General features: G+C 40.2%; 1 protein-coding gene across 1 annotated transcript in view; it reads right to left on the bottom strand.

The window, feature by feature from the left end:
- The window catches only part of ctnnal1 (catenin (cadherin-associated protein), alpha-like 1), a 314,649-nt gene that overhangs the window by 130,071 nt on the left and 163,296 nt on the right, over positions 1-21,282 (bottom strand). The window lies entirely within an intron of this gene.

The raw sequence follows: 21,282 nt of genomic DNA, 5'->3' as shown, positions 1-21,282 counted from the left end.
TGCCCCAGTGGTTTTAAGGGTCATATTACCCTGAGTAAAGAGGCAAAATGAATGCAAAACTCAAACTAATTTATTGTGTGTAAATTTCAACAGTACTCAAAAGATTAGTTTCCGAAGAGAAACACCTCTCTTGAATGATAGTGCAAGGATAGGCACTGGTGAGGATAACTGAATACTAAATAGCATGATTTGAGACACTGCAGAGACATGTAACTGTAAAAGACTTTCTGAATCTTATGGTTATTTCATTGGCAAATAAAGAAATACTTGATTGCAACACCAAAAGCAGATCTGGCTCTATTGTCTCCCATTTAACACAGGAATCTGCTCGAAAACAACAACTAGCAGGAAATCAAGAAAGAAAGCATGAAAGAAAGAATGACATTTATATAGCACCTTTCACATCCCAAAGTGCTTTACAGCCAATGAAGTCCCTTTGAAGTCTAATCACATTTATTGAAAATCTAACAGGAGCTTTCAAGCCCTAACAAAAAAAGAGACAGATGCTTTTTGAATAGAGACATAAAAAGAGACAAAAAGACAGAAACAGCTGGATAAGACAGTGTGTGAGAGCAACTAAAAATGATGCTGGTAAGAGCTGCTTCTTTGATCAAAGACAAGGGGAAAATGGGCCTTTTGGTAATTGAAGGAATCAGAAATCACCAAGGTGGGCCTATCTGGTAGAAATCCATTTTAGAATACTCAATGAAACAATTTTGGAAATTAGGGATGTATTGCAGGTCCCCAGGCAGAGATAATTGTATCACTGATAGCCACAGGTGAGATGCTGGCAGATGGCTAACACTCTGCCAGTGTTTAAGAAAGGCTGCAAGGAAAATCCAGGGAATACACAGCCTGACAGCAGTGGTGGGTACATTGTTGGAGGGGATTCTGAGAGACAGGATCTACATGCATTTGGAAAGGCAAGAACGGATTAGGGATAATCTGCATGGCTTTGTGCATGGGAAATCATGTCTCACAAACTTGATTGAGTTTTTTGAAGAGATGATCAAGATGATAGATGAAGGCAGCATGGTAGATATTTTCCACATTGACTTTAGCAAGGCCTTTGACAAGATTCCACATGATAGTCTGGTTACAACGGTTAGATCACATTGGATCCAAGCAAAGCTAGTCAACTAGATACAAAAATTGGCTTGACAGTAGCAGATAGAGTATGTTGGTAGGGGACTTTTGTTCAGACTGGAGGCCTGTGGAGGCCTGGAGGCGTGCCGCAAGGATTGGTGCTGGATCCATTATTATTCGTCATTTATAAGAACAATTTGGATGAGATTAAAGGAGGCATGGTTAGTAAGTTTGGGGATGACACTAAAATTGGTGGTATAATGGACAGTGAAGATGGTTATCTAAAAGAGTACAACAGCATTTTGATCAACTGGACCAGTATGCCAGTGGGTGGAGTTTAATTTAGATAAATGAGAAATGTTGCATTTTGGTAAGTCAAATGAAGGCAGGACTTACACAATTAATGGTAGGGCCTGGGGGAGTGTTCTTGAACAGAGAGAGCTAGGGGTGCAGGTACATCATTCTTTGAAAGTGCCATCACAGATAGATATGATGGTGAAGAAAGCGTTTGGCACGATTGCCTTCATCAGTCACTGCACTGATACAAGAGTTGGGACATATTACAGCTGTGCAAGATATTGATAAGGCCACATTTGGAGTACTATGTTCAATTCTGGCCACCCTGCTACAGGAAGGAATGTTATTTAACTGGAAAGGATGCAAAAATAATTTGCAAGGCTTTACCGGTTTTTGACTTATGACAGGTTGGATAGGATGGGGCTTTTTTCTTTGGAATGTAGAAGGCTGAAGGGTGATCTTATCGTGGTTTCTAAAATTATGAGGGGCATAGATAAGGTGAACAGCCAAGGTCTTTTCCACAGGGTAGGAGAATCGAAAACTAGATGGCATAGGTTTAAAGTAAGAGAAGAAATACTGAAAAGAGCATCTTTTTCACACATAGGGGATGCGTATCTGGAACAAGCTGCCAGAGATGGTGGTAAAGGCGAGTACAATTACAACATTTAAAATAGGGGAGGCGATGGCCAAGTTGTATTGTTGCTGGAATGTTAATCCAGAGACCCAGAAAAAGGGACCTGGGTTCAAATCTCATCATGACTGATGGTGAAATTTGAATTCAGTTAAGATTCTAAAGATGGCTATGAATCCATTATCAGGGAAAACCACCTGGTTCACTAATGCCATTCTTAGTGTCTGGCCTACAAGTGACTCTAGACCCACAGCAATGTGTTTGACTCTTAATTGCCCTCTGGGCAAATGTTGGCTCTAGCCAAAGATCTGGATTAGTGGTGTTGGAAAAGCACAGCAGTTCAGGCAGTATCCGAGGAGCAGTAAAATCGACGTTTCGGGCAAAAGCCCGATGCCCACATTCCATAGATGAATTAAAAAAAAGACATTTGGACAGGTACATGGATGGGAAAGGTTTAGAGGGATATGGGCCAAATGGGACTAGTTCAGTTTAGGAAATCTGGTCAGCATGGACAAATTGTGTTGAAGAGTCGGTTTCCCTGATGATTCTAATACCAGACAATTTCAATGGCAGAACAGGCAGTAGTGAGACTGGTGCAAACTGGAAAAAACCTTGACACATAACATTGCAACTGCATACAATTGCTTCATGTGGGGAAAAAGGGGCTCAAAAAGTTGATCCACGTGAAGGTGCCTTTCCTTTGTTTGGTGGCATTTGTTTTATTTTAGCTTATTAGCTACAGTAAAGGTTTTTTTTTAAATAAAATGACATTTTGCTGCAGTTGTGCAAAATATTGACAAGACCACATTCAGAATACAGCGTGAAGCCATGGTCTCTTTATTTAAGAAAGAACATAACTGAATTGGAAGCACTTCAGTCAACTGATTTCTGAGATGAAAGAAGTTTGGACAGGATGGGCCTGTTTCGCTACAGTTCAGAAGAATAGGGTGATCTTATTGAAGCATATAAGATAGAGGGGAATTGGCATGGTGAATGCTGAAAGAATGTTTCACCTTGTAGCAGTTCCCAGAACTAGGAATGAGTTTAAAAAAGAAAGAGATCTCCCATTTAAAATAGAGAGGGCTGGGAGTCCATGGAACTTGCTTTTTCAGAGTCCTGGAGGCAGGGTTATTGAGCATATTTTTTAAGGCCGAATTACTGAGGCTCAATTATCAATCAAGAACTAAAGGATTTAGGGAGGGAGGCAACAAGGTGGAGTTGAGACCAAATTACATAAACCTCGGCCTTAACAAATGATAGAGCTTACTCCAGTAATTGAAAGCTCCTGTTCCTAATTCATTGCTTATATATGTATTTATACGAGTATTTCTCGTGCTCTTTCTGTTGACAGCTGGGAATTTTTTTTAAAAAAGTTATTAGTCATTGTAACATGATAAGGACAGAACATGCAGGAGATACTCAGCAAGACAGGCATAATGTGGAGAGAAAAATACTTGACTTTTTTTTCCATCAGTATTAGAAGATGCTGTAGATGGAACAGGACTTAAGCAAGTACAAAGGCAGGCAAAGAGAAGGGAGGGTTGTGAACAAAAGGAATGGGAAGTGATTGGCTTGAAGGTAGAAATGATTAAATTAGATGGACTATGGTGTGAGGCAAAAAGGAAATTATATTAGAAAGAGTAGTCTGAATGATCGAATCTAAGGAGTTAATATTATAAATCCAGCTGGTCTTTCAATTTTCACTACTATGCAGAGAAACATATAAAAAGGGAAGGCACAGAAGGGATCCATTGAGCTCAGTGTGACTGATTCGGCTGAAAGGGAGTTATCAAGACTAATTCCATTCTCCAGCTCTTTGTCCATAGCCTGCTAGATTAAAGCACTTCAAGTGCATATCAGAGTACTCTATAAACGTGACAGGGTGTCCACCTCTATCATCCTTTCAGACAGTCAGTTCCATACACTTCCTCACTCCCCTTTACTAATCCTTCTACCAAATACTTAAAATCAGTGCCCTGTGATGAGTGATTTTGCTGCTAAAAGGAATAGGTCCCCCTTATTCACTGCCTCAATTAATTCGTCCCTTAACGTTGTTCATTTCAAAGGATACATCTCCAGCCTATCGAATCATTCCACATCGCTAAAATTTTCCATTCCTAGCAGCATCCTCGTAAAGCTCTCCTCTACGCTCCCTAATATAATCACATCCTTCATGGAAAACAATAATCTGATAGGCAATAAACACATTGTAGTGACTACAACTGATAGTATTATACCAACAGCCCAGTGTTTTATATAGTTTGAATATAAGATTACTGCTTTTCCATCCCTGACATCACTATCATGTAAAATTATGGAGTTGATCACCAAGGCAAAAACTATGCTAAACAGAAGCCCCAATTTAGCATGGTAGTCTCCTTCACATTTTCTGCACATGAAGATAGTGGGCTGAGGTGGTGTGGCTATTATCTGTGCTTTCTTAGCCAGCTGAGCTTGGTGTTTATTTTTGCTGTCCAAGGCTATTTCAGAGACAGAGACAATCAGTCTTCAGTGATCACTGCCGTTGGTAAATGATTCCTGGTTATGCGTGTCAGGGTCCATCATCTCACCTTCTGTGCACCAGAGGTATGAACATCCAGTACTGGCCAGTTCAGCATTCAGAAGTCTTTAGGTATACACCATTACTCATACACTAGGTAGAGAAAGAGATCATTAATTGTATGCAGATGGAGATGACAAATTCCAGGACCTATGAACTATCAATTTGTATTTGAGATTGTGACGTTGAGATTACAGATAGCTTCATATATCCAGGTTCCAAAATCACCAGCAACCTGCCAACATACACAGTCCAAAAGCCCAAGGTGAGTGAGAACGCATGGGAAAACAATAATCTGTTGGAAAACAGTAATCTGACAGGCAATAAATGCTGGCCCAGTTGGTGACACCAACGTCCAATACGTCAATAGAGAATTACATAACAGGAGATTTTGGAGATATCTGGCCATCACTATCTTCAAGAAAGAAACAAGTCTGACTGCAGTCACTACAAAGAAGCCTCCCTGTTGTCAGCCACAGCGAAGAGCATTGCAAAGCTCCTCAAGTGACCAAACAGCTGCTCACAGATAACAGTGTGGTTTTCAGCCACTAAGAGGGGCAGTAGACATTATCTTCACTATACAGTGTATACAAAAAGAATGGGTATCCAATGAACACAGTCTGGCGATTTCTCAGCAACAAACCCCAACAAGCAGACAAAACACATCCAGAAACCCTAACCACTCTCCCCTAAACCAAAGACATCTCAGAAATGACTGCCAGACTACTCAGACCCCTGAGCATCATGGTAGCCCATAAACCCACCAACACACGAAGACAGCAGCTAATGAACTTGAAAGACCCTATACAGACAACAAAGAAAACTAATGTCATTTACAAAATACCATGCAAGGACTGTAACAAACACTACATTGGACAAACAGGCAGAAAACTAGCCACCAGGATACATGAACATCAGCTAACCACAAAATCACACGACCCACTCTCACTAGTATCCTTACATACAGATGAGGAAGGACTCCACTTCGACTGGGACAACACACCCAACCTAACGCAAGTCAAACAGAGATACGCACAAGAATTCCTAGAAGCATGGCATTCCAACTAGAACTCTATCAACAAACACATTGACCTGGACGCGATTTACCACCCCCGAGAAAAAGAACCGGAAATGATATCACCACAGGAAATGACATCACTAAATCGAAGAAACCCAAACATATAAATAGAAAGCAGGAATCATCAGCAGTGCTTCATCCAGTGGGTCACTGAAGATATTATCTAGTAATGGTCTGAAAATGAATCTTCCAGCTCAGCAAGCAAACCTATATCCAGAATTATCTTCACTATGCTGTAAATCCGAGAAAAAATGCAAAATTACTTTACATAGCCTTTTTTGTCCTCAAAAAAGCCTTCAATTGGGATGGCTTATGGAGTATACTGCCCAAATCTGTTTGCCCTCAGACATTTGTTTCTCCCTCCTTCATCAATTCCAAGGTAACATGTAATAAGTGATTCTTCAGGCCAACCCTCCTCTTCATCTTCTGCATGGCAGAGTTGCACCTCACTTCTAACATATTACTCAAAGGCACGGAGGTCATTTGCTGAACAGGCAGGAAACATTACTCCGTTAATCCAAATCAAAATCTTTCCATTGTCAAACACTGAACTCCAATGTGCTAATTATGTCATTTTGAGCATACTCACTTAGAACCTGAACTCCGGCTCATTGGAGAAGGGGCTGACAAAGCATATGAAAAAAATGAGTCTTTCATCAAATGCTCAGAAAATCAACATCCTCTTCAGTGTGATCCTGAAAAACACCGATCATTTTCCATATCATGGGAGTTCCCACTTGGCAGAAAATGACAGAGAACAAAATTCATCACTGTCAACAAATGCCTTTGTGTAAAGTCATAGAGTCAGAGAGATGTACAGCATGGAAACAGACCCTTCAGTCCTTACTGACCAGATATCCTAACCTAATCTAGTCCCATTTGCTAGCACTTGGTCCCTATCCCTCTATACCCTTCCTTTCATATACCCATTCAGATGTCTTTTAAATGTTGTAATTGAACCAGCCTCCACCACTCCCTCTGGCAGCTCATTCTATACTCAAAGAAAGTCAATAACTCTACAATTCTCCAGAGGCTGGATATTAGCTCTTGGGTTGGGACCCTAATGTTGCTATGCAAAGAATTCATCTCCCACATCTCTTTTGGCAATATATTGAAGTGGTTTTTCAGTCTGATTAGATTTGTTGCTTTGATTCTTCTAATGCCAGCCCCCATTCTTATACCCAAAGTTGTCTACACTGTCATCTTCCCAGTTATAATGGCAGCCGCAATAAGCAGTAACTTATCGAAGTTAATAAAAATTTTGCAGATGACACCAAAAATTGGAGGTGTAGTGGACAGCGAAGGTGATTACCTCAGAGTACAACAGGATCTTGATCAAATAGGCCTATGGGCTGAGGAGTAGCAGATGAAGTTTAATTTAGATAAATGTGAGGTGCTGCAGTTTGGAAAGGGAAATCAGGGAAGTTCTTATACACTTAATGGTAAGGACCTGGGGCGTGCTGCTGAGATTTTGGAGTGCAAGTTCACAGTTTCTTGAAAGTGGTTAATAAGCAGGCATTTGTTATGCTTGCCTTTATTGGTCAGTGCATTGAGTAAAGGAGCTGGGAGGTCATGTTGCGGCTGTACAGGACATTGGTTAGGCCACTTTTGGCAAACTGCGTTCAGTTCTGGTCTTCCTTCTATAGGAAGGATGTTGTGAAACTTGAAAGGATTCAAAAAAGATTTACAAGGATGTCACCAGGATTGGAGAGTTTGAGCTACAGGAAGAGGATGAATAGGCTAGGCCTGGTTTCCATGGAGCAGAGATGGAGGGGTGACCTTATGGAAGTTTATAAAATCTGTGGGGACATGGATAGGATAAATAGACAAGGTCTTTTCCCTAGGGTGAGGGAGTCTAAAACTAGATAGCATAGGTTTAAAGCGAGAGGGGAAACATTTAAAAGGAACCTCTGGGGCATCATTTTCCACAGAGGGCAGTGTGTCTATGGAATAGCTGCCAGAGGAAGTGGTGGTGGTGGCTGGTACAATTAAAATATTTAAAAGGCATCTGGATGGGTATTATGAAAAGGAAGGGCTTAGAGGGATATGAGCAAATGTTGGCAAATGGGACTAGGTTTAATTAGGATATCTGATCGGCATGGATGATTTGGACTGAAGGGTTTGTTTCCATGCAGTACATCTCTATAACTGGAACCACTAGCTTTCAGAGCACTGCTTCTTCAACCACCTGATGAAGGCGTGTCTCTCCAAAAGCTAGTGCTTCCACATAAACCTGTTGAACTATAACCCGGTGTTGTGTGATTTTTAAACTTTGTCTACCCCAGTACAACACTGGCACCTCCAAGTCATCTCCACAACTCTGATTCTAACTAAGGAAGAGAGTAATTGAGGGCCTGGATCTCAAATATTGAGACTCAGTTACATTCAGCAGCACTGATCATACACTCCTGTATGCTTTAGAGTTTTTAATACCTACAACAAGCACCCAAATGCATTGGAGAATTATCACGAGCTGTGTCCTTACAAGATGCTCCAAATTCAGTTGTAAGAAAGGTAGTTTAACAACAGCATCTGATCCAAAGTCAACATACCTGCACTGAGGCACAAATTACGAAAGTGGATCCTCCTGGCAGATAAATTATTTTTATACTTGATACCACATTGTGACGATGCTGTCATTTTAAGAGGTTGTTTTATCCTGTTTTTGTTATTGAAGACAGGTTATAAGGCAGAGGTGTAGAGCTGTCTCTAAGAAAGTAAAACTTGAGGCCTTCGTATTTTTTTGAAATTTGAAACAACAGAAGCAGCCTGGGTGTGGCTAGCTCTCACAGACCAGGCTTTCTAAATGTTTTTAAAAAGCTTTTAGGTTTAGCTTTAAGCCGAAGCTATTAGGGTCTCAAAAGATTTAGAAGCTTCAGTGAATGTATCTTGGCTGCTACTCTCCCTGAATTTTCTCTTGATGTCATTTTCCTCCTAGATTGGAGAACTGCATGTCAGAATCTGCATCTGAGTTTTCCTTTTTTTTGCCAAAGGGTGTGTATATGGGATGTTACCACATTGGAATGGTAATTAGTAATTGTTACTGTATCTATTATTTTGTTAAGTTTTCAAAGAGTTAATTTATTCTAAATTCCTCTTTCTTTGGTTGTATTTTAACTACAATGTTTAAATAAATTGTTTTGTCTAACATCACGCAGTTTGACCTGTCGAATTGCATCTGAGATACTTTATAATTTCCTTTAAAATAAGAAAAAGTTAGGGTTGAGACTACCTTAAAATGTTTTGAGGGGATTTGTTCTTATTCATAACAACATGGAATCCAGCGAAGATACTTTCAGGTGGACAGTGTAAATGCCTTAATTATGTCCTCAAAGCCTCCATGAAAGTGGCAAAATTCCTACCAATGCATGAGTCCATGCCTGTAGTTTGACCAAACTAGAGAAGGTTCAATCTGCAGATATTGAACTTACTAGCCTGCACAGAATTCCTCAAACCAGAGTGGATGCAAGGGAATTGATCCCAAGGGAATACCAAAGAAGAAACTATGTCATTTGAAATGAGAATTTACACTGTTCAGCAGAATTTTCCAAAGCATGTATGTACATTCACTAGTGTTTTGTCCATTCCACTTCCGCTCTTTCCCGTTGTTTCATTTTTAGATATGGTTAATCTGAAATACCTTGGAATTATGACAGATGATCTACACCTGAAAAACTAATGGTTTGTTCTCTCCAAAGATGCTGACCAAGCTGCTGTGTTCCCTGTGTTTTCTGATTTTTGTTCCAGATTTTCAGTGACAATATTTTTGCTATTAATTTGCTTTATTCTGATCGCACTCGATCATCGTCATTACAATGATGTATTACAATGAACATTGGTTTATTAGGTTGATTCTTGTCATATACTGACTGGAAACTTGTAAATACTTATACCTCAGTCACAATACTATATCTCCTCTTTACCTGATATGCACAATGACACAACAACACCTCTGTTTATGAGGTTTAACATCTGCTAGTGCCAGTATCCCCTTATCCTCACACACCCGCTCCCCCCCCCCCCACCCCCGAGGATCTTTCCATTTAAAGATCAGTTTCCATAGTCAATAGAGCTTTCAATTACTGAAAATAAATGAGCCGCTGCAATTATTCACCTGCTTATTAATCAAGTTAATGGTAACATAACACAATTAACTTGTTTTACTGCCAATAAATTAACAGCAATAGTAATAAAAGGCAAAAATACAAAGCCAGTTCAACCTATTTCACTACACGATCAGAAGCTTAGGACTATATCACAAATACCAGGATGAATATTTGGATGCAATACAGAAACAATACCAAATTACACTCTGCATGATGTGGGTATTTTTATATTGGATATTTTAATTATTGCAAGTAAAATTATGATTGGAATAAAAACAATTAAACTTACAAAAGACCAATTAATTAATCTAATAATTGAATATATTTACAAAGGTATATATATATATATATATATATATATATATGCAGACCTAAAACAAAGGAACAGGCCCTTCAGCCCACCAAGTCTTCACCAACACAAGACTTTTCTAAACATAAAATCTTTTGCCTCTATGTGGTCCGTATTCCTCCATTCCCTACCAAAATGTTCAATGTTAAAATAACTATGGGCAATATTGAAAAGTTGTGCACAATGCAGGAGTCTAGATTTTTCTTCTAAATGGATTGCAGCACTCAATCAGCCACAAAAAAACTAACCAGAAATTATTTTGTCAAAAGGGATTGGAGGTACTGCCACATGTGTGGGAGGCAAATCACAGGAGTCACTTAAGCTTTCTGCACTGTACTAACTGCAATGAAGGGACAGATATAGTTCAGCAAAACTGAAGGACGCACTTTTTTTTGTCAACTTCACCTCCAGCTCTGGAAAATAACAATCAACAAGATGTGCCTGTGGTATAGAAATGGTGTGAGGAAAGCAGTACATCCAAAGGATAGGCTTTGCTCTGCCTCAGAATCTCAGTTTATCGAAACTCTGACACAAAATTACTTCAAGCAATTTCTTTAATGAGATGTTGTCCTAACAACCCGACAGGCCAAAATTTGAACTGACAGCTGAAACACCACAGTAACAAAGCAAACAGAACGCACAAAAATATCAGGGATGCCCTCTCCTTTGGTCCTGCAACCTATTCATGCATTTGGCAAGCGTACAAATGCTTTAATATCATGGAGTATTTAAACTGCAGACTTGGAAAAGTCAACTAACTCTTCCTAAGATTTTCAAGATTATAATAAATGTCAACACATTTATATATAAAAATAAACTTACAGATTCTTCATATTACCTGGTTAATGTAAATATGTATTTCAGCAATTCTTTTCAGACATAAGACAAAGGAGGAACACTTATTCTCCTAAATTTAATTAACTTTTTCTATGGAAACTGCATATAGTACATTTGTTATGTTAATACCTAATATTAGTGGGAAACAATACAATACATTATTCCAAAAGTTAGGTTTAGGCTTTTACTGATTTGATGATACAGGAAGAATTGCTAAATCAGTTTAAAAATCTACATTCTTTATAGTTATGTACTATTTTGAGTTTGTTCATTTTTATTAAGTACTTTATTTAAAACTATTTTTATTTTATTGAACATTACTCCTGTAATAAAGGGGGGATAGAGTTGTAGCCATTTTGCGCTCAATACCTCCAAAACCATGTCATCCTAAGTTGAAAGGCAATGAGTAAATTTTAGCTGAATTAATTTTATACCTAACACCTTCTTTGCCGCGCTGTCTACCTGTGACTCCACTTTAAGGGAATTATGTACCTGTACCACTAGGTGTCTTTGTTCGGCAACACTCCCCAGAGCTCTACCATTAACTGTACAAGTCCTGCCCTGATTTGCCTCACCAAAATGCAACACCTCACATTTATCTAAACTGAACTCCATCACCCACTGCTTGGTCCATTGGCTCAACTGATCAAGGTCCCAATGTACATTTAAGATACTTTAATGTTATGAGGGTTTCTGACTCTACCGCACTTACAGGCAGCATGTTCCAGCTTCCCATCACCCTCTGAACAAAAAAAGGTAGATTTTCCTGACATTCTCTCCAAAACCCCCAGCCCTTTACCTTAAATCTATAGCCCCAGTTTTTGATCCCTTCACCAAGGACAAAGTTTCTTTCCATCTACACCATCAATGCACTTCATAAATTTATATAGCTCAATCATGTCCCCACTCAATTTCCCTCTGTTCCAAGGAATACAACCTCAGCCTTTCCAACATAACTAAAACTCTCCAGCCTAGACGAAACCTCTGTACCCCCTTTGGTACAATCACATCCTATGCATAACGCGGATTTCAGAGCTACACACAATACTCTAGCTGTGGCGTAACCAATGTTTTATATATTCCCAGCAAAACTTCACTACTCTTCAACTCTATCCCTCAGCTAATAATGGCAATTATCCCATATGCTAAGATAACCAATTTATCTGTCCATCACCTTAAGAGAACTGTGGACATGCACACCAAGGTCCCTCTGATCCTCAACGTTTCTCAGGGTCCAATCATTCATTATGTATTCCTTTGCCTTGTTTGGTCTGCCCAAGTGCATCTTCTTGACTCTATTGGATTGACTTCCATTTGCCACTCATCAACCCATCTGACCAGCCATCTATATTCTCCCATAATCTAAGGCTACCCTCCTCACTATTTACCACTGTACTAATTTTCATATGTTCCCCGACTTACTGATCAACCCTCCTACACTCAAGTCTAAATTATCTACATATAGCACAAACAGCAGGGTCCTACAGATTTCCAGTCCCAGTCACAACAAAATTCGACCATTACACTCTACCAATTCTGGATCTAATTGAATATTTTCCTTCGATCCCATCTGCTCTTTTCTTTGCTGCCAATCTCCGATATGGGACCTTATCAAAAGCCTTACTGTGATCCAAGTAGACTACATCAAACGTAGTGTCCTCATCTACCCTTGGTCACATCTTTGAAAACCTAAGAATGGGTGACAAATTTAATTCTTGGCAGTGATATCAAAATTCTGAGAATGACTTATTTTAAAATCTCTAAGGTTATATGTCAAAAGTAACAAAATGGAGAACCTAACACCCTGCCCTGAACACATTCTGGGTAATCCAAGATGGAGGATGGGAAAAATTTCTGGCTGTAAGAACCTTACAGCCAGAATTCTGCTCCTTTTTTTGAGGTATTTTAGGTGTTGGAGGTGATTTCCTCAAATTCCAGGAGCAGCAATTACTGTTTGATATGCTGTTGCATTGTTTTGGAACTTTGGGAAAAAAAAGTCAAAACAACAGCAGTTTAAAAGGGAGAAGAGCAGACAAAGGAAGCACATGGTGAGGACAGTGCATGAGAGAGAGAGAGAAAGAGAGAGAGAGAGATAAAACCTGCACAGTTACCGCCTTTGCTGTTTGAATTTGCTGGACTTCGGAGTGCATCTGGGAAAATTAACAAACAGTGAAATTCACAGCTAATCTTGGAAGGAACTGTTGGGCGAAGTTCACAGCATAGAATCAGATAAGTTAATTGTTGTTTTAAGTCTGTCCAATAGAAAGGCTGCAGTAGTGGGTCCAGTGGATTCTTTCTTGATTATATGTTTTTGGAGATAAGTCTCTTGATTAAACTTAAAATATAAGCCATAGCTATTAATTTAACCTGGTCAGTGTTTGTAGGGGAATAAGACGATGTTATTTTCTGGATCTGTAGATTGTGAAGGAGCAAAAATGGCCTTTGCAGTGATATGTACTTCTTGTCAGATGTGGGAGTTTAAAGGGAGTTTAAGGGTTACTGTGGATTATATCTACCATAAATGCTGTTGGATGCAAATCGTATCAGATCGAGTGGATCGGTTGGAGAGACAAATAGAAGCGATGAGGAATTTGCAACAGCTACAGTATGTGATGGATGGCAGTTATAGAAGAGGGGGAAAGTCTCAGATACAGTCACATAGATGGGTTAACTCCAGGAAAGGTAAGAGAGGTAGGCAGCTAGAGCAGGAGTCTTTTGTGGATGTACCCATTTCAAACAGGTATGCTGTTTTGGAAAATGTAGGGGGTGATGGATTCTCAGGGGAACGTAGCACAAACAGCCAAGTTTCTGGTATTGAGACTGGCTCTAATGCAACGAGGGGTACGTCGGCTTCCAAGAGATCAATTGTGTTAGGGGATTCTGTAGTCTGAGGTACAGACAGACGTTTCTGTGGCCAGCAGAGAAAAAGCAGAATGGTGTGTTGTTTCCATGGTGCCAGGATCAAGGATGTCTCAGAGAGGGTGCAGAATGTTCTCAAGGGGGAGAGGGGCCAGCAGGAGGTCATTGTCCACATTGGAACCAACGACATTGGAAGGGAAAAGGTTGAGACATTGAAGGGAGATTACAGAGAGTTAGGTAGAATTTTAAAAAGGAGGTCCTCAAGAGTAGTAATATCTGGATAACTCCCAGTGCTACGAGCTAGTGAGGGCAGGAATAGGAGGATAGAGCAGATGACTGCATGGCTGAGGAGCTGGTGTATGGGAGAGGATTCCCATTTTTGGATCATTGGAATCTTTTTTGGGGTAGAAGTGACCTGTACAAGGAGGACGGATTGCACCTAAATTGGAAGGGGACTCATATACTGGCAGAGAAATTTGCGAGAACTGCTTGGGAGGATTTGAACTAGTAAGGTGGGGGGAGGTGGGACCCAGGGAGATAGTGAGGAAAGAGATCGATCTGAGATGGGTACAGCTGAGAACAGAAGTGAGTCAAACAGTTAGGGCAGGCAGGGACAAGGTAAGACTAATAAATTAAACTGCATTTATTTCAATGCAAGGGGCCTAACTGGGAAGGCAGATGAACTCAGGACATGGTTAGGAACATGGGACTGGGATATTACAGCAATTACGGAAACATGCTCAGGGATGGGCAGGACTGGCAGCTGAATGTTCCAGGATACAAATGTTACAGAAAGGATAGAGAGGGAGGCAAAAGAGAAGGGGGAGTGGCATTTTTGATAAGGGATAGCATTACAGCTGGGCTAAGGGAGGATATTCCTGGAAATACATCCAGGGAAGGTATTTGGGTTGAACTGAGAAGTAAGAAAGGGATGATCACCTTATTGGGATTGTATTATAGGCCCCCCCAATAGTCAGAGGGAAATTGAGAAAAAAACTTGGAAGGAGATCTCAGCTATCTGTAAGAATAATAGGGTAGTTATGGTAGGGGATTTTAACTTTCCAAACATCAACTGGGACCGCAATAGTGTTAAAGGTTTAGATGGAGAGGAATTTCTTAAGTGTGTACAAGACAATTTTCTGATTCAGTATGTGGATATACCTACTAGAGAAGGTGCAAACCTTGACCTACTCTTGAGAAATAAGGCAGGGCAGGTGACTGAGGTGTCAGTGGGGGAGCACTTTGGGGCCAGTGACCATAATTCTATTCATTTTAAAATAGTGATGGAAAAGGATAGACCAGATCTAAAAGTTGAAGTTCTAAATTGGAGAAAGGCCAATTTTGACGGTATTAGGCAAGAACTTTCAAAAGCTGATTGGAGGCAGATGTTCGCAAGTAAAGGGACAGCTGGAAAATGGGAAGCCTTCAGAAATGAGATAACGAGAATCCAGAGAAAGTATATTCCTGTCAGGGTGAAAGGGAAGGCTGGTAGGTATAGGGACTGCTGGATGACTAAAGACATTGAGGGTTTGGTTATGAAAAAGAAGGAAGCATATGTCAGGTACAGTCAGGATAGATCGAGTGAATCCTTAGAGTATAAAGAAAGTAGGAGTATACTTCAGAGGGAAATCAGGAGGGCAAAACGGGGACATGAGATACCTTTGGCAAATAGAATTAAGGAGAATCCAAAGGGGCTTTACAAATATATTAAGGACAAAAGGGTAACTAAGGAGAGAATAGGGCCCCTCAGAGATCAGCAAGGTGGCCTTTGTGTGGAGCCACAGAAAAAGGGGGAGATACTAAATGAATATTTTGCATCAGTATTTACTGTGGAAAAGGATATGGCAGATATAGACTGTAGGGAAATAGATGGTGACATCTTGCAAAATGTCCGGATTACAGAGGAGGAAGTGCTGGATGTCTTGAAATGGTTAAAGGTGGATAAATCCCCAGGACCTGATCAGGTGTACCTGAGAACTCTGTAGGAAGCTAGAGAAGTGATTGCTGGGCCTCTTGCTGAGATATTTGTGTCATCGATAGTCACAGGTAAGGTGCCGGAAGACTGGAGGTTGGCAAACGTGGTGCCACTGTTTAAGAAGGGTGGTAAGGACAAGCCAGGGAACTATAGACCATTGATCCTGACCTTGGTGGTGGGCAAGTTGTTGGAGGGAATCCTGAGGGACAGGCAAGGACTGATTCGGGATAGTCAACATGGTTTTGTGTGTGGGAAATCATGTCTCACAAGCTTGATTGAGACTTTTGATGAAGTAGCAAAGAGGATTGATGAGGGCAGAGCAATAGATGTGATCTATATGGACTTCAGTAAGGCGTTCAACAAGGTTCCCCATGTGAGACTGATTAGCAAGGTTAGATTTCATGGAATACAGGGAGAACTAGCCATTTGGATACAGAACTGGCTCAAAGGTAGAAGACAGAGGGTGGTGGTGGAGGGTTGTTTTTCAGATTGGAGGCCTTTGACCAGTGGAGTGCCACAAGGATTGGTGTTGGGCCCTCTACTTTTTGTCATTTACATAAATGATTTGGATGAGAGCATAAGAGGTCCAGTTAGTAAGTTTGCAGATGACACCAAAACTGGAGGTGTAATGGACAGCGAAGAGGGTTACCTCAGGATTACAACAGGATCTTGACCAGATGTGCCAATGGGCTGAGAAGTGGCAGATGGAGTTCAATTCAGATAAGTGCTAGGTGCTGCATTTTGGGAAAGCAAATCTTATCAGGACTTATACACTTAATGATAAGGTCCTAGGGAGTGTTGCTAAACAAAGAGACCTTGGACTGCAGGTTCATAGCTCCTTGAAAGTGGAGTCACAGGTAGATAGGATAGTGAAAAAGGCTTTTGGTATGCTTTCCTTTATTGGTCAGAGTATTAAGTAAGACCATAAGTACAGCAGTTGGGAGGTCATGTTGCGGCTGTACAGGACATTGGTTAGGCCACTGTTTGAATATTGCGTGCAATTCTGGTCTCCTTCCTAGTGGAAAGATGTTGTGAAACTTGAAAGGGTTCAGAAAAGATTTACAAGGATGTTGCCAGGATGTTGGAGGATCTGAGCTACAGGGAGAGGCTGAACAGGCTGGGGTTGTTTTCCCTGGAGCGTCGGAGGCTGAGGAGTAACCTTATAGAGGTTTACAAAATTATGATGGGCATGGATAGGATAAATAGGCAAAGTCTTTTCCCTGGGGTCGGGGAGTCCAGAACTAGAGGGCATAGGTTTAGGGTGAGAGGGGAAAGATATAAAAGAGACCTATGGGCCAACTTTTTCACACAGAGAATGGTACATGTATGGAATGAGATGCCAGAGGAAGTGGTGGAAGCTGGTACAATTGCAACATGTAAGAGGCATTTGGATATGAATAGGAAGGGTTTGGAGGGATATGGACCGGGAACTGGCAGGTGGGAGTAGATTGGGTTGGGATATCTGGTCGGCATGGACGGGTTGAACTGAAGGGTCTGTTTCCATGCTGTACATCTCTATGACTCTAAGACATTCCCAAATCCCAGTTACTGTCTTTTATTTCAACAAAGGTGGCATGGTCCTCAAATACATATTATCTCTCAATACTAACCTAACTTTGATTTTAGACACCAATTGTCTAGTAAAATTGGCAAGATCTCCCTGGGAAACCTAAATGTCCATCTTTCCCAGCTTCCATAACACCCTCTCCTAATGTTCATCTCTCAATCACATCATTTCTTGCATTTCAACATGTTGGGCTGTGCAGTACTTTCGGATGTCCTGAGGTTATGAGAAATGAGATATATATATATATATATATATATATTATGTTTGCATATATATCAAGTTCTTTCTAACAATTAATTGAGCTAATTTATCTATTTCTTCATATTATTCTGAAAAACACCATTCAGCATATATTTCCTTTCACTCCTCTTTTTACCAATCTTATTGCACACTTGGGTAACCCAAGCCAAAGTGTTTAAGGACATCAATTTGCATAATGAGTTTACATTTAGTTTCTATTGGAATTTGGTTAGACTGTATCTGGGCTACTGTGCGCTGTTTTAATTTCCTTACCTCAAAGGATAGCATTATTTTAGACACAGTGCAACAAAGGTTAACTAACTACCTGGAATGGTAGGACTGCCCTATAAAGAGTGATTAGGCAAACTGGGTCTCTATTCTTTAAAGTTTTGAAGAATAAGTAGTGATCTAATTGAAACCTAAAATATACTTAAAGGGTTGGACAGAGTAGATGCAGGGAAGATGTTTCTCCTTGAAGAGAAAGTTTAAAACCATAGGGGTACAATCTAAAAATAAATGGAACACCATTTAGAACAGATGAGGAGAAACTCTTTTGATCAGGGGCTTGTGAATCTCGACCCCAACAATAATCTTTTGACTATGTTTAATGTCAAGGTTGATAGATTTTTGAATGGCCTACAGAGTTAAGGAGAAAGTGTGACTAAAAGACATTGAAATGTACAATCGGCCATGACTATATTAAATGGCAGAACAGGCTGAATTGCTGAATCCTGTTCCTGTGTAGCTATCTTCATCATTATACTAATAAGCAAACAGTCCACTTAGTAGCTCAATAGAGTTTCATTTTCTTAAAAATGAAGTTCACGTGTTAGAAATTCAACGTCAAACATTGCTATGGCCATTCATCCTGAGACCAGTGTCACTACGTCTTTAACTTATCTTACCTTTTCTAACAGGAATATTTTGCTCATAACGTAAAAGATATAACAGTGTTATGCAACTCAGTTCCATTTAAAGCAGTGCAGTCCTTTGGAGAAACCCTCAAGCAGCTGTTCAGAGGAGCCAAGCCATAAGGAGCATGCATCACAAGCAATTTGACAATAGAACTGATTCAGATAATTACAACACAAGTCTAGAACGATATACAGATAACATTATCCAAACAATTGTTCATGAAGGTATCAATCCTTTAAGGATACAACTCTCTGCACACAGCTTACGTATTAAAATGTCCTTATTTGGGCACAAGTTTTCTCCTGGGATCTGCACATAATACTTTCATAATACTGTATAACAATAGACATGCTTTTTCTCCCTCTCAAACTATAACCCAAAACAAAAACACACTTAATTGATGATCTCAAATGTGTTCAGTTCGGGAATTAAAGCGATTACGAAATGAATTATGCTGCGTGCTAGAGAAAGAAGTAACTCTTGATAACTGTGGCATCATGCCAAGCTTTCAATAAGGATTTGCAGTACAAAAAGTGCTTCAGCCAACAGATTAATTCAGTTTACTGGACTTTAGAACAATTTGCACAATCTCTTTGCTGGCCTTTAAATAGTTAGAAGAAACAAAATAACAATAAACAGTCATATGTAAAGTGATTAATATACCATTTTATACTTTTTGATTTTCACCATCAAAAGCTATAACAATTTTCATACTTCAGGTGGCATTTCGCCAATCTTGTACAACTACTTGCATCAAGTTGCAGGTTTTAACATGTCTTTTAACTGCTTATGAAGAATAACAACACGTGGTCGCATAGATACTTGGCAAAGAGTCTTAATTTCTGCAATTGTTTGTCATTCTTTCCTGTCTAACTTTTTGTACCATGCATTCCTCTATGTCCCACTCTTATTCTATCGATTTAGCTCCAACACCTATTTTTCATTGCAGGAGCTATCTCGCAATTTGTCTCTGACTCAATGTGTTGAAATGTGAATGGAGATGATGGAGGGGTACAGGTCAGGAGTAGGGATTAGATATATTAACCAATATCAAGAAAAACATTGATATTGCGCTCAATCACAAGTGAAGAACACAAGGTTAAGGTCACTCATGTTATAGATGTGGCAAGCACCATAAGTTCTCAATGTTCAAAACATAGGTGAAGCCTCCAACCACTCAGTACAAAGCAAAACCTCAGGTCCCTAAGTAGCATGACCATTTCTGAAGGAAATGTAGATATTAGGTGATGATTTGGATAATAGTTTTGATATTCTACCTTTAAACACCCTTCCCAGAACTGTTCAATAAGTAGTAAGGGAGACAGTCTGGCTTCTAAAAAGAATTTCAATTATTTGGTTTGACTTATTATTGTCACCATGTACTGAGATACAGTGAGAAGTACTGTTTTGTATGCAATCCAAAAAAGTAAAACCTTGCATAAGTACATCAGGGTAACAGAATAGAATGCAGAATATAGTGTTACAGCTGCAGAGAAAGATCAACTTTAACACAGGAGAGATTTGTTCATAAATCTGATAACAGCAAGCGGTTCTTGAATCGGTTGTTAAGTGTTTTCAAACTTCTGTATCTTCTTCCATTGGGCAGTATAACCAGGATGGGAGGAATCTTTGATTATGCTGGCTGCTTTCCCGAGGCAGCAGGAAGTGTATATGGAGTTAATGAATAAAATTAACTAGTAGAAAATGAGGACTGCAGATGCTGGAGATCAGAGTCGAGAGTGTGGTGCTGGAAAAGCACAGCAGGACAGGCAGCATCCGAGGAACAGGAGAATCGACGTTTTGGGCATAAGCCCTTCATCAGGGTGGAAGGCTGGTTTTGATGATGGACTAGGCTGCATTCACAATTCTCTAATTTCTTGCAGTCCTGGGCAAAGTGATGCATCCGGATAGGATGCTTTTATGATGCATCTATAAAAGTTGGTAAAAGTTACAGTGGAGATTTCAAATTTCCTTAGCCTTCTAAGGAACTAGAGGCACTGGTGTGCTTTCTTGACGATAGCATCAACATGGATGCACCAGGATCACTAGGCTGTAATGGTGGTTCACAGCGCCAGGGACTCAGGTTTGATTCCAGCCTCGGGTGACTGTCTGTGTGGAGTTTGCACACTCACCCAGTGTCAGCGTGGGTTTCCTCCGGTTTCCTCCCAAAGTCCAACAATGTGCAGATTAGGTGATCTGGCTATGCTAAATTGCCCATAGTGTTAGGTGCATTAGTCAGAGGGAAATGGGTCTGGGTGGGTTACTCTTCAGAGGGTCAGTGCGGACTTGTTGGACTGAAGGGCCTGTTTCCACACTGTAAGGAATCTAATCTAAATCTAGTCATATTTACTCCTAAGAACTTGAATCTCTCGTCACCTATCCTTACTGATTGTGGTCTGCAGGTCAGGAAGTCAAGGATGCAGAAGGTGGAGCAGTGTCCTAGATTCTGCAGCAAATTACTTCAGATGCTGGAATCTGTACTGGATACAACAAATGCTGGAGATCACAGCAGGTCAGACAGCATCCGTGGAGAAGAGCTCTAGATGACTAGTTTTGTTGGAATTGTCGTGTTGAAGGCAGAGCTAAAGTCAATAAATAAGTCTGACGTAGGTGTCCTTGTTATCCAGAATTCCAGGGGTGAGTGTAGGGCCAGAGAAATGGCACCTGGTGTGGACCTATTGCAATGGTAGGCAAATTGTGGATGAAGGCAATCTGGGAGGCTGGAGTTGATGTGTGCCAGTACTTGTATAATTACCATTTCTCAGGAACGTAATCACTTCAA

The sequence above is a fragment of the Chiloscyllium punctatum genome, chromosome 8, assembly GCF_047496795.1.
Source record: "Chiloscyllium punctatum isolate Juve2018m chromosome 8, sChiPun1.3, whole genome shotgun sequence".
NCBI classification, from domain to species: domain Eukaryota; kingdom Metazoa; phylum Chordata; class Chondrichthyes; order Orectolobiformes; family Hemiscylliidae; genus Chiloscyllium; species Chiloscyllium punctatum.
Note: the sequence above shows the minus strand (reverse complement) of the source record. Positions and strands in the feature narration are given on the sequence as shown.